Source organism: Camellia sinensis, chromosome 11 (genome assembly GCF_055761805.1).
Source record: "Camellia sinensis isolate YWXY chromosome 11, ASM5576180v1, whole genome shotgun sequence".
NCBI classification, from domain to species: Eukaryota; Viridiplantae; Streptophyta; class Magnoliopsida; order Ericales; family Theaceae; genus Camellia; species Camellia sinensis.
The window spans coordinates 110,823,912-110,836,114 of record NC_138971.1 but is presented as its reverse complement, the minus strand read 5'-3'; positions in this window follow the sequence as shown (position 1 = coordinate 110,836,114).

Below are 12,203 nucleotides of genomic sequence, written 5' to 3'. Positions count from 1 at the left end.
CCTGGAGCTTTAGTCGAATGGAAGGAAAAAATAATTTGCTTGATTTCCAAATCTATGGGAGTTTACAATAAAGAATTCCATGGACCTGTAGCTTGATGAGAAACTGAAGGCAAATGAAAAGATTGAGATTGATCTGCACTATGGAAAATGGAATAGAAATGAGTGAAAACCATATTTTGGATTGCATCTGGATCCATTTCCCAGATGTTATTGGCATTTTTCAAAGCAAGAATATGGTTCCGATGCTTCCAATTTATCATAAAGTCATGGAAGAAAGAAGTATTACGATCTCCATCGGTTAGCCAAAAGATTTAAGATTTGAGAGCCCAAAAAATAACTTCTTGGCATAAAAGAGAATTATACTTTGAGGTGAGGATGTCTTCTAAAGAAAAAGGATGGGCAGATGGATGAAGAGCGAGAGCATGTTGAATGCCTTTAAGGTGGGCCAAGCATTTTTGTTTCTTGATAAAGATGTTGCCAAAAGTGGTATGGTTCCAGTGATGGAGATGAGAAGAGAGAGCTTGTAATTTTTCAAACCCATTAAAAGAGGATGAGGTAGTGAGAGAAATCCAAGTGCTAGTGAGGAAAAAGTGAAAATTTTCGTGTTGAAACCACATAATTTCAAATTTAAAAGGATGAGATCGGGTGTGACAGGTAAGTTTTGGTAGGTATAAATGAGTAAAGGACAATGATTTGAGTGTGTTCTTGGTAAATGGAAAAGATTTGCATGAGGAAAATTGTGATCCCATTTATCATTAACAAAAACCACGATCCAATCGTTCAAAAATATGAGCACAGGAATTATGGCGATTGTTTTTCCAAGTGAACCTAGGTCCATTAAAGCCCATATCAATTAGCTTACAATAATTTATAATGTGCAAAACCAGTAGTTGAGGTATGAGTAAAAGCACGACCACGAAGTTTGTCATGGAGTGAGAAGATTTCATTAAAATCACCAACAAGATACCATAGTCGTGAGTGAGAATCATGTACTTGCATTAGATGAGACCAAAGTTGCTTGTGGATAGGAAGATAAGGAGATGCATAAATACCAGTAAGAAGCCAATAAGAAGGTGGGTAATGTATCTTCACTAGGGCCTGAGGATGGTCATAAATCACTTCTAGAGAGAGACTTTGAGACTTCCAAAGAAACCAAATACTACCTTTGAGATCAATGGCACCCATACTGCTAATATATCATATACATTAGATATTAGATAGTACATTGTAGCTGTAAATTATCTATAAAGGCAAACACCAACTACCACACTTTCAGCTTTAGCATTAGTGCTTATATTGTTTAATGTAACCTTTATGCTTTCGGTGCTCCATTGTATCCCTCTTCTCTCTATAAAGAGAGCTCATTCTCTTTGTAAACGTACACACAATATTACAAATTAATATAGAGCTATTCAGTTGCTCTCTCTCTCTCTCTCTCTCTCTCTCTCACTCTCACTCTCTCAAACTATTGTTTCATGGTATCAGAGCCCAGTGTTACATTTCTGGCAATTTTCGATTTTGGTGTTTAGTCCCGTACACAGTGGCACTACACCAAACTGCTCAGAATTTCCTCACGATTCCAACGGCACCACGCCCGTCCTCAGAAACCCTTCCACGCGCTCACACGCGCCGCATTTGTCCTTGGCGCGTCACCACTTCCGCCACCACTCTCACTCCGCTTGCAGGCGCCATCTGTTGCTGCTCACATCCGCCATGCGCCCACACGTCCGTGGCTGACGTCAGCCCTGCCGCTCCCGTGCATCGCGCCTGCTACTGTACGCCTCTCGTGCGCCGCTTCACTAGTGTGCACCGGTGTGTGCCAAAACAGCTACCGTGCGTCGCGCCTGTGCCAGTCCGCTACCGTGCGCCGCCGACTTCCTGCTAACGTGCTCCTCCTTACACTCTGCTAACGTGCGCCGCTGACATCATTGCTGACATCATCTCTGCACAACATACCTTTCATTGCTATTTTTGACCTTCCGGACTCACTGGTACACTCTGTTTTACCTAATTTTGCTTCTACAGGTCTATTCCTATTGCTTTAGCCCTATTCAACCTTTATTATGGATCGTCATGATGCCTCTCATCCCATTTCCGTTATTTTGAATGGTTCCAACTATGTTCTGTAGGCCCAAGCCATGTCTTCCTTCCTCAAAGGAAAGCAGCTCTAGCGAATTATCACCGGGGATGTGACCCAACCAGTGAAAGACACTGCTAAAACCATTGTTTCCACTGCTACTACTACATATGAAGACCGACTTGAGGTATGGGACAGTAAAAATTACCAAATCATTACCTGGTTTCGAACTACCTCTGTTACCTCTATCAGTCTTCAGTTTGGTCGCTTTCAACTTGACTCTGTCACTACTCCTACAAAAGGCATCTGGGATTTTTTGAAAGAACGATACCAGACTACTGGTCTTGCTCATCAATATCAACTCAGAGCCAACTTCATCGGATGCGCCAAGACTCTAGTCAGTCCATCAATGACTTCATTTCTCAAATGTACTCCGTTTGGGACCAGCTTGCTCTTTTCGAACCAACTTGGCCTCACCGCGAAGATGCTATCTTATTTACTTCCCATCGTAATCAGCAAAGGTTGGTGCACTTTCTCATGGCTCTCACTTCATCTTTTGAGCCCGTACGTGCCTCTCTTCTTCATCGCCATCCTTTGCCCACTCTGGAACAAGCAATTTCTGAGATGCTATTAGAGGAGACTCGTCTTGGTACTCTCCAAACTCATCATGTGGACTCTGTTCTTGCCACTTCTTCGTACCGGCCATCATTTACCCAGCGGACCACTGCCTGCCTCTATTGTTAGAATCGGGGCTTTCCTTCAACACATCTCCTGGTCAATTGCCCCGTCAGAACCTGCCGATACTGTAACAAACTTAGTCCTGGTCATCTGCAACAGGATTGTTTTCGCAATCCCTCCTGCTCATCCTCCAACAGCCACTATTCTCACGGTGGTTCTTCCCGGGGGAGCTTTCATGGTTCCGGGAATCAGTCTCATTCCGAGAATCAGTCTCATCACACTGCTGTTGCTGCCTCTGAGGGTTTTTCTGAGTCTCCTGCTCCGTCTAGCCCTCTCTTTTCTCCAACGGATGTAGAGGTCATGTTCAAACACCTTTTCTCCCCTTCCGGTACACCTCCTCCTACTGCTTTGTCCGTGATTCCAGGTAACTCTTCTTGGTATTTTGACTCTGCCTGTTGTAATCATATAACATCTATATTTTCTTCTATCTCTTCATCTCCTCATATTCCCTCAATTCAAACTGCTGATGGTTCTCTCATGACTGTCCGTCATATTGGTATTGTTTCCACTTCTTCTTTATCTTTACCTCAAGTTTATCATATCTCTGCTCTCACTTTAAACCTTATTTCTATTGGTCAATTATGTGAACTTGGTCTAACTGTCACATTTTCTGCTACTCATTGTTTGGTGCAGGACCCTCAGACGGGGCAGACTATTGGGATCGGCCGTAAGCACGGACGTCTCTATGAGCTCATTCACCTTCATGTTCTCGACTCTCCTCAGATTGCTACTCCTGCATCTGCTTCCTCATTATCACATTTTCATCTTTGGCATTGTCCCTTAGGGCATATTTCTGTTAATCGCTTAAAGTCTTTGGTTTCTACTGGACAATTGGGTCATGTACTTCCAGATACTTTCGATTGTATACCCTGTCAACTTGCCAAACAACCTGTTTTATCATTCAATAAAAGTACTTCTATTTCCTGTGCACCTTTTGATCTTATACATTCGGATATTTGGGGCCCCTCCCCTACTACTACTATGGGGGGATCTCGTTATTTTGTTGTTTTTATTGATGATTTTTCATGGTTTACTTGGATTTTTCTCATGAAAACTCGGTCTAAACTCAAAACCTTTATTATAAATTTGCCCAAATGATCCACACCCAATTTTCCAAAACCATCAAACTTTTTCGCTTTGACAATGCTATGGAATATCAAGATTCAGATTTCCTTTCTTTTCTTCAGAGTCATGGTACACTGCCTCATCGTTCCTGTGTTGGCACATCCCAGCAAAATGGTCGTGCTGAACGGAAACATAGCCATATTCTTGACACTACTCGCACTCTCCTTCTCTCTTCTTCCTGTCTTGAAAACTTTTGGGGGGAAGCTGCCCTCACTGCTGTCTACACTATCAATTGTGCTCCTACCCCTGTCATCCGTAATCAAACTCCCTTTGAACGTCTGCATGGCACTCCTCCTCCATATACTAATCTTCGGGTTTTTGGCTCTGCCTGCTTTGTTCTACTTCAATCTCATGAACACACCAAGCTTGAACCTCGTTCTCATCTTTGTTGCTTTCTTGGGTATGGAATTGAACATAAAGGCTTTCGCTGTTGGGACCCTCTCTCTAAACGTCTTCGTATCTCCCGCCATGTCGTTTTCTGGGAGCACAAAATGTTTTCCTCCCCTATCCTCCTTTCACTTACCCGCACTTTCCACTAATGTCCTGTTTACTAATCCTTCCATAAATCTCTTCTCTGATGATTTTGATACAGATTCCTTCTTCATTGAGACGCCCTTGCTCACTCTTGCTCCCGACCAGACTGCTCTCCCTGAAGGTCCACCTCTCATTGCATCACCTCCTTCTCCACCGGTTCTTCCTCCCACCGATCCTCCTACGGGTCGACCACACCGGGTAACTCAACCTCCTATCCATCTTTGTGATTATATTGTTGGGTCTGCTGCCTTTTCTAGTTATGAACCTACCTTCTATCGTGAGGCTTGTACTAATCCTCTTTGGCAGCATGCTATGACTGATGAACTCCAAGCTTTGGACAAAACTCATACTTGGGATCTTGTTGATCTTCCTGCTAGCAAAACTGCTATTGGCTGCAAATGGGTTTACAAAATCAAGACTCATTCTGATGGCTCTATTGAACGCTACAAAGCTCGTTTTATTGCCAAGGGTTTCAACCAGGAATATGGGATTGATTATGAGGAAACCTTCTCCCCTATTGCTCGGCTTACCTCTGTTCGCAGTTTACTTGCTGTTGCTGCTGCTCGCCACTGGGAGCTCTTTCAGATGGATGTCAAAAATGCTTTCCTCAATGGTAATCTTCTTGAGGAGGTCTACATGCAACCTCCACCTGGGTCCACTTTTCCACCTCATAAGGTTTGCAAACTACAGCGTGCCCTCTATGGCCTCAAGCAAGCGCCCCGTGCTTGGTTTGCTAAGTTCAGTTCTACCATTCATGACTTCAGGTTCACCTCTAGCTCCTATGACTCTGCTCTTTTTATACGGACTACTCCTCATGGTACCACTCTTCTTCTTCTATATGTGGATGATATGATTATCACTGGTAATGATGCAGCTGGTATTCTCCACCTCAAACGTTTTCTCCACCGTCAGTTTGAGATGAAAGACCTTGGTACTCTTAACTACTTTTTAGGCCTTGAAGTCTCTCATGATTCCACTGGTTCTTATTTATCTCAGGCCAAATATGCATCAGATCTTTTGGCTCGTGCTGGTCTTACCGATTGCAAAACTACCTCTACTCCAGTTGATCATCAGATTCATCTCACTCCTCTCGATGGGGATCTCCTCAATGATGCTACTATTTATCGCCAACTCGTCGGTAGTCTTGTCTATCTCACAGTGACTCGTCCTGACATTGCCTATGCTGTTCACATTGTTAGTCAGTACATGTCGGCTCCTCGCACTCCCCACTATACTGCTCTACTCCACATCCTTCGATACCTCAAAGGCACTATGTTCCATGGCCTTCACTACTCTGCTTCCTCCTCTCTTAAACTGTGTGCCTTTTCTAATGCTGATTGGGCTGGGGATCTTACGGATCGACGCTCCACCACGGGATTCTATTTCTTCTTAGGGGATTCTCTTATTACTTGGCGTAGCAAGAAACAATCCCTCACTGCCCGTTCTAGCACCAAAGTTGAATACCGAGCTCTTGCTAATACTACTCAGGAACTTCTCTGGCTTCGCTGGTTCCTCACTGATATGGGTGTTTCCTCTTCTGGCGCTACCTCTCTTTATTGTGACAATCAGAGTGCCATTTAGATTGCTCACAATGATGTTTTTCATGATCGCACCAAGCATATTGAGATTCATTGTCATTTCATTCGACAGCATGTTACACGTGGTACTGTTCATCTTCTCCCTATTGCTTCTGCCGATTAACCTGCTGATATTTTCACCAAAGCTCATCCTCCTAGGCGCTTCTGTGATCTTATTTCCAAACTCAACTTGGTCGATGTCTATCCTCATTGAGTTTGCGGGGAGCTGTTAATATATCATATACATTAGATATTAGATAGTACATTGTAGCTGTAAATTATCTGTAAAGGCAAACACCTACTACCACACTTTCAGCTTTAGCATTAGTGCTTATATTGTTTAATGTAACCTTTATGCTTTCGGTGCTCCATTGTATCCCTCTTCTCTCTATAAAGAGAGCTCATTCTCTTTGTAAACGTACACACAACATTACAGATTAATATAGAGCTATTCAGTTGCTTTCTCTCTCTCTCTTACTCTCTCAAACTATTGTTTCATATATAGTTGCTCTCTCTCTCTCTCACTCTCTCAAACTATTGTTTCACATACGATGGGTTTGATCCAAGCCAAGTGAACGAGAAGCATGTTCAGCAACTTCTCCAGAGATCATGGTTTCCACCAAAATCATAATATCTGGTTCATGAATACGCATAATATCTCTAGCATGCATGGTGCATTGAAGATTACTAGTACCATGGCAATTCCAAATTACGAGCTTCGTGATTAGAAGAGATGGTGAAAGCAAACAATTATAAGTTAGCATTGTCAACTGGGGTTGAATCCTTGAATCCCTGCTGCTTCCCGTCTCTTCCACAAGTAGAGAGAACTGGAAGGGTTCAAGACTGGTGCTACAAAGACTTTGTAGTTGATTTGGCTTGTTATAGGCACATTCAAGTAAATGGCGGTAACGCCTATAAGGGAAATCTTTGGTGAGAAAAGGATACCCGTGAGTTGATCTTGTAGTTCGCTTATGAATGTTTCGAATGGGGCCAAAAGAAGGTATTGATATCGTATGGGTGGTAAAGGGCTGAGAGTCCCGTGGAGCAGGGCTAAGGAACTCGCCGCATGATGTCGTTGACAAGATCGAGTTCAACGCCTCAATATAGCGGGCAGTCTTAGCGAGGGAGATTGTGCATGGAATTGAGAGGGAGATGTTTGAATCAGATTGGGTTTGGTTGATGGAATAGGCATTGGAGTTGAGATTTGGGTGGTCAGTTGGGGATAAGGCAGAGGAGGACCACGAGTATGAAAGACTGTCTATTGGTCCTCGAGGGTGGTGTAAAGTAGGGGTGAGTTTGGGTGTAGAGGGACATGACGGAAGGTTTTGGCATGTTCTTGACCCTGGATTTTCATGAACCAGATTTTCAGGACAAGTGGACGATGAAGGATTTCTGAAGGAGAGTGAGGATCCGATGACTTCATAGTGAGGGGTTGGTTGAATCTGGTTTGAGTTATTGTTGCTGCCTATTATATTTAGAGTGAGGTATGGAGGGTCTTCTACCATTTTTTGGAGGAGGAGTTTTGGGCTTTATAGTGAGTTGTTTACGTGATGGTGAAATGGGAGAATAGATAGATTCAGAAATAGAGGTTAAAAAAAGAGAAGGGTTGGATGAAACAACCAGCTGTTAAGAGCTAGAAAGGTGGTCAGCTTGGATGGGTGAGGTGTCAAACGAGGTCTAAGAAAATTGCAATTTAATGGGCTGAGTAGAAGCTGATGAGTGGTTTAAGCTAGGATTAAGTGAATTGTTTAATCAGGCAAAAGCTGAAGCTACGGGAATGTTGGTCTCAGAAAAATCAGTGTGAGTGGGATTTGATCTCAAAGAAGAGATCAGAGATTTGTCAAGTGACGTAAGGTTTGTATCAGAAATGGAGTGAACAGAGTTTGGTTCAGAGTGCTCAGAAATTTTCTGAGTATGAGTTTTGACACATGGTGAAAACGACTTAGTGATTCGTTGGCCGAAATGTGGTAATCGTTGTGGGTTTCGTGCGCATACTCCCCGGTGTTTAACAATAGTCCAAGGGTCATAAGTGTTATTTGTAGGAGAAAGAGTAGAAATAGTTCCAGGGGATGACTGGCTAACAGTAGGCTTTGATGGAGGAAAAAGATTACTTTCAGGGGAACATTAAAGTGTTAGCCAATTAGACCACATGCAAGGCAGATGTGGGAAAGATTTTCATATTTGAGATGATAGGCATGTGATCTTATAGCTGAATCTTGGCAATTAGTGGTTGACAAACTATGAAGCACGGGTACGGGTACGAATTCTGGAACTGATACGATATGGGTGCATCGATACGGTAAAATTTAAAAAAAATAGGATATAGGTACGGCTTGGTACGCTTATAAAACAATATTTATTTTTAATTTAAAGTAATGTCAAAATTAATTAAATAGTTTAATTTGTTAAGGTCTAACCTATAATTAACATTTAATGTCAAAAGTAAAAGTATAAATCAAAATTAAATGTCAATATCTTAAATAACTTACAAACTATAGTTTAATTTTAAAATCATGCTAAGTATAAAACAAAAAATAAAAAAGAAGTCTAGTGAAATGAATTTTATCTCTGTAGTAGAAGGAAAATATTGTTTCAATTGAGGTACGGTACGACTTGAATATATACTAAGTACGTCTGGATACGTCAAAAATTAAGAAGAAAAAATTTAAATACGTGTTTCGTGTATCCCGTACCTATGCAAAAGTACCATACGAGGTACGGTACGCCGATAAATACCCGGTACGGGTACGGCAAGTTTTTCAAAGTATCTATACTTCATAGTTGAGAAAGATCAAGTTGGACATAGAGGCGTGCAAATTGACCTCTTGCAGCAGGCAACGTAATATTATCGATCCGAATTGGATGACCAAGATGTCGATCAATGGCCAATAAGACTTCCTTACCAAAGTATTCAACGGACAGGTTTTCAATATGTACCCATAGTGCAAGCAGTGGCGAGGCCACAGCTGGTCTAGGGATTTACCTTGGATTTTGGAATAATTTTTTTTTTTTTAAACATAAAGAAAATATTTTAAATAAAAGATTTATAAAATATTATTTAAAGTGAAATATCAACAATATTTTTAAGATAATGAGAATAATAATAGTTGTTTTTTTATTGAAAATAAAGATATTACGATAAGTCATATTATCATCTATGAAAATTTCAATACAATGGTGATGTCTATCATTATTGACATATAATTATAATTAATCTCAATAAAAATTTAGAATTTATTGAATTGTTAGCTACATTTGACATGTGGGGTTCATCCTCTATGTGTTTTTTACTATCGATTGGTGATATCATATGTCAATGATGACGTTGTATTACTATTATATTAAAATTTTATATAAAAAATTACTTTATCATTATATAATTTATTTTAAAACTTATATCCGTGACTTTTTTTTTTTTTTTTATATTGTCCATGATATACTAATTATAAATAACATATATATGTATATATATTTATCTTTCTTGAAGTCAATCTTAAAAATTTATGTGAAATATTTTTGTAAAAATTTTTAATGTTATAATTAATAAGTGCTCTCTTTAATTTAATTTCTTGGCTCCGCTACTAGCTGCATTTGTAGAAATTGAGGCAGTACGTGGATGAAGATCGTGTTCCCATAGCCGATAATGTAAATAACGATCCTCAACAAACCAAGGCCCATACTCAAGAACTTTGTGATAATCATTTTCATTATGAAACTTAGGCCTCGTTTGGGAACATGCTAATTTAGTAACTTTTTGGCTATTTGGCTAAAATATGAGTTAAAAAAAACTAGTATGTTTGGGATGACTTTTTGGCTTTTTACGAAAATATGTGCAAAAAGTAGAGAGAAAAGAGAATCTTTGACTTTTTAGTATGTGTTGTTGGCTTTTTGACTTTTTCAGTAACTTTTTGACTTTTTAGCTAAACCGGTCTGTTGCCACTACAAGAATTTACACATTTGCCGACCACTTTTGCCGACCAAAAAAATTTTGGTCGCAAAAAAATGACGTTTGCCGACCAAAATATTAATTAGTCGCGAATGATCATTATTTTTGGCGACCAAAATGAGTTGGTCGCAGAAGGTCATATTTTGGCGACCAAAAATGAGTTGGTCGCAGAAAATGATACGCTTTTGGCGACCAACTATAAATTTGGTCGCGGAAGGTCACATTTTGGCGACCAAAAAAAATTAGTCGCCAAATTAGTACTTTTAGCGACTACTATTTTAGTCGCTGTTGATTGAGATTTGGCGACTAAAAATGTTTGTCGGTGAAACATCCTTTTTCTGCGACTAATTTAGTCTTTTGGTCGCAAAAAATTTGGGGGGTTATTTGAAACGTGGGGCGGGAATTTGAAATTCGCCATTCCCCTCTGTCTTTCTCTCACACAGATCCGCAGACCACACTCGACCTACGACCACATTGATCTCTCGTTGATCCTCATATCCTCAGACCACACTCGCCATAAGGAGACTCTGAAATGTGTCCGTATACGCAAAGTAAGATCATTTTACAACTGATCCAATAACCATCCATATAAAATATCTCTCGCTCTTACTCTCTCTCTGTCTGAAATTTTTTTGAGTGCAACAATCCATCTCTTCTCCACTTGCCCTTCATCAATCGGCAATCTCTAACAAATTCACAGTGCCTCTTCTTCTCAACTCTCACGATCTCTGAACTTTGTCACCAACAGTCAACTCTCCCTCTCTCTCAGTTGCATTCTCATGCTTTTGTTGTCATGTTCTTGTTCTCATGATCAATCGATTGATCTTTCACTCTCACCCTCACTCTATCTCAAACAATCAGATGAGGATAGAGATATGGGAATCCACTCTCCCGTCCTGATCTTCTTCACTCAAATCCCAGACAATCTTGATGCGTCGAACTCGCTTAAAAGATTAGCATCTCGGTCTTCTTGGACGATCAGAAGGTGATTTCAAACCATTTTTTTACTGAATATGTACACTTTTTTAAAAGCCCCAACTTAAATTGATTGTGTATGTACATTTTTTTAAAAGCAAAACTTTAATAACAAAGGATTTGTGTTTTTTGTTTTTTGTTTTTTTTTCTTGCCTTCAAACTGTTTGATAAAATGTCTGTTAGGCTTCTCAAAATTCTAAGCCACAAGCCTAACCCATTATATAGAAACAATGACAGTGGAATTGTTCTCTGTGCTGTCTATATTTGTTCTCTTATGGTGCTTTACAGTGGGACATTATATCTTAACTTTCAACCTAATAAATCAACTTTAACTTTCAACCTAATAAATCAACTTTACAGTGGGACATTCTCTTGTGTTATTAATTGTATGATTAAAAAATTGTCAACTTTATTGAATGAAATTTTCATCGGAATCTAATTCAAATAATAGAAATTGAAATCAAATACTAAAATGTGAGTCCTATAATTTAATAATTTTATTTCTATATTATAATTTGCTCATTTAAATATGCTCTTAATGTATCAAATATGAGTCGCGCTCAAATTACTTGTTGTGTCCAACTCATTTGTGATGTCTCCGGGATAGTAGATTAAAACATGGGTGTGTCCAACTCATTTGTGATGTCTCCGAGATAGCAGATTAAAACATGGGTGTTGAAAGGTAGAGGATTCTGAAGATGAAGACAAAAATATACTACACTTTTCGACTAGTATGGACCCCAAAATGCACCTGATTTTCGACTAGTGATGTCTCCGAAAAGAATTTACACATTATTCAATTCAAAATGTTGTAGGTGGCATTTTTGTTGGGTATTAACATCATTAGAAGTGTTATGTTAATTCCATTGTAAAACTTAAACTATATGTCATGAAAATGTTATTCAATATGTTGTATGTGTTTTCATTTTCAATCTGCAACTATTTTAACTTGTTACCTATATGCTAAATTTGTGCAATCTGCAGTGCTTGCTAGTGAAAGGATGGAAGGGAACAAGCTGGAGTTTTCCCCGTGGGAAAAAGAACAAAGATGAGGAAGACCATGCATGTGCTATTAGAGAAGTAAATATTTTTGTTTCTTATGGAATTCTTAGCTGTTCTCATATTTATAGTAATTGACAATTCGTATTGAACACTAAGGAGAACTTTTTTTCCTTTCTCTTGACATTCTTTATTCTTTAGCTTTAGGCCAGAAACAGAAAGAGTTCAACTT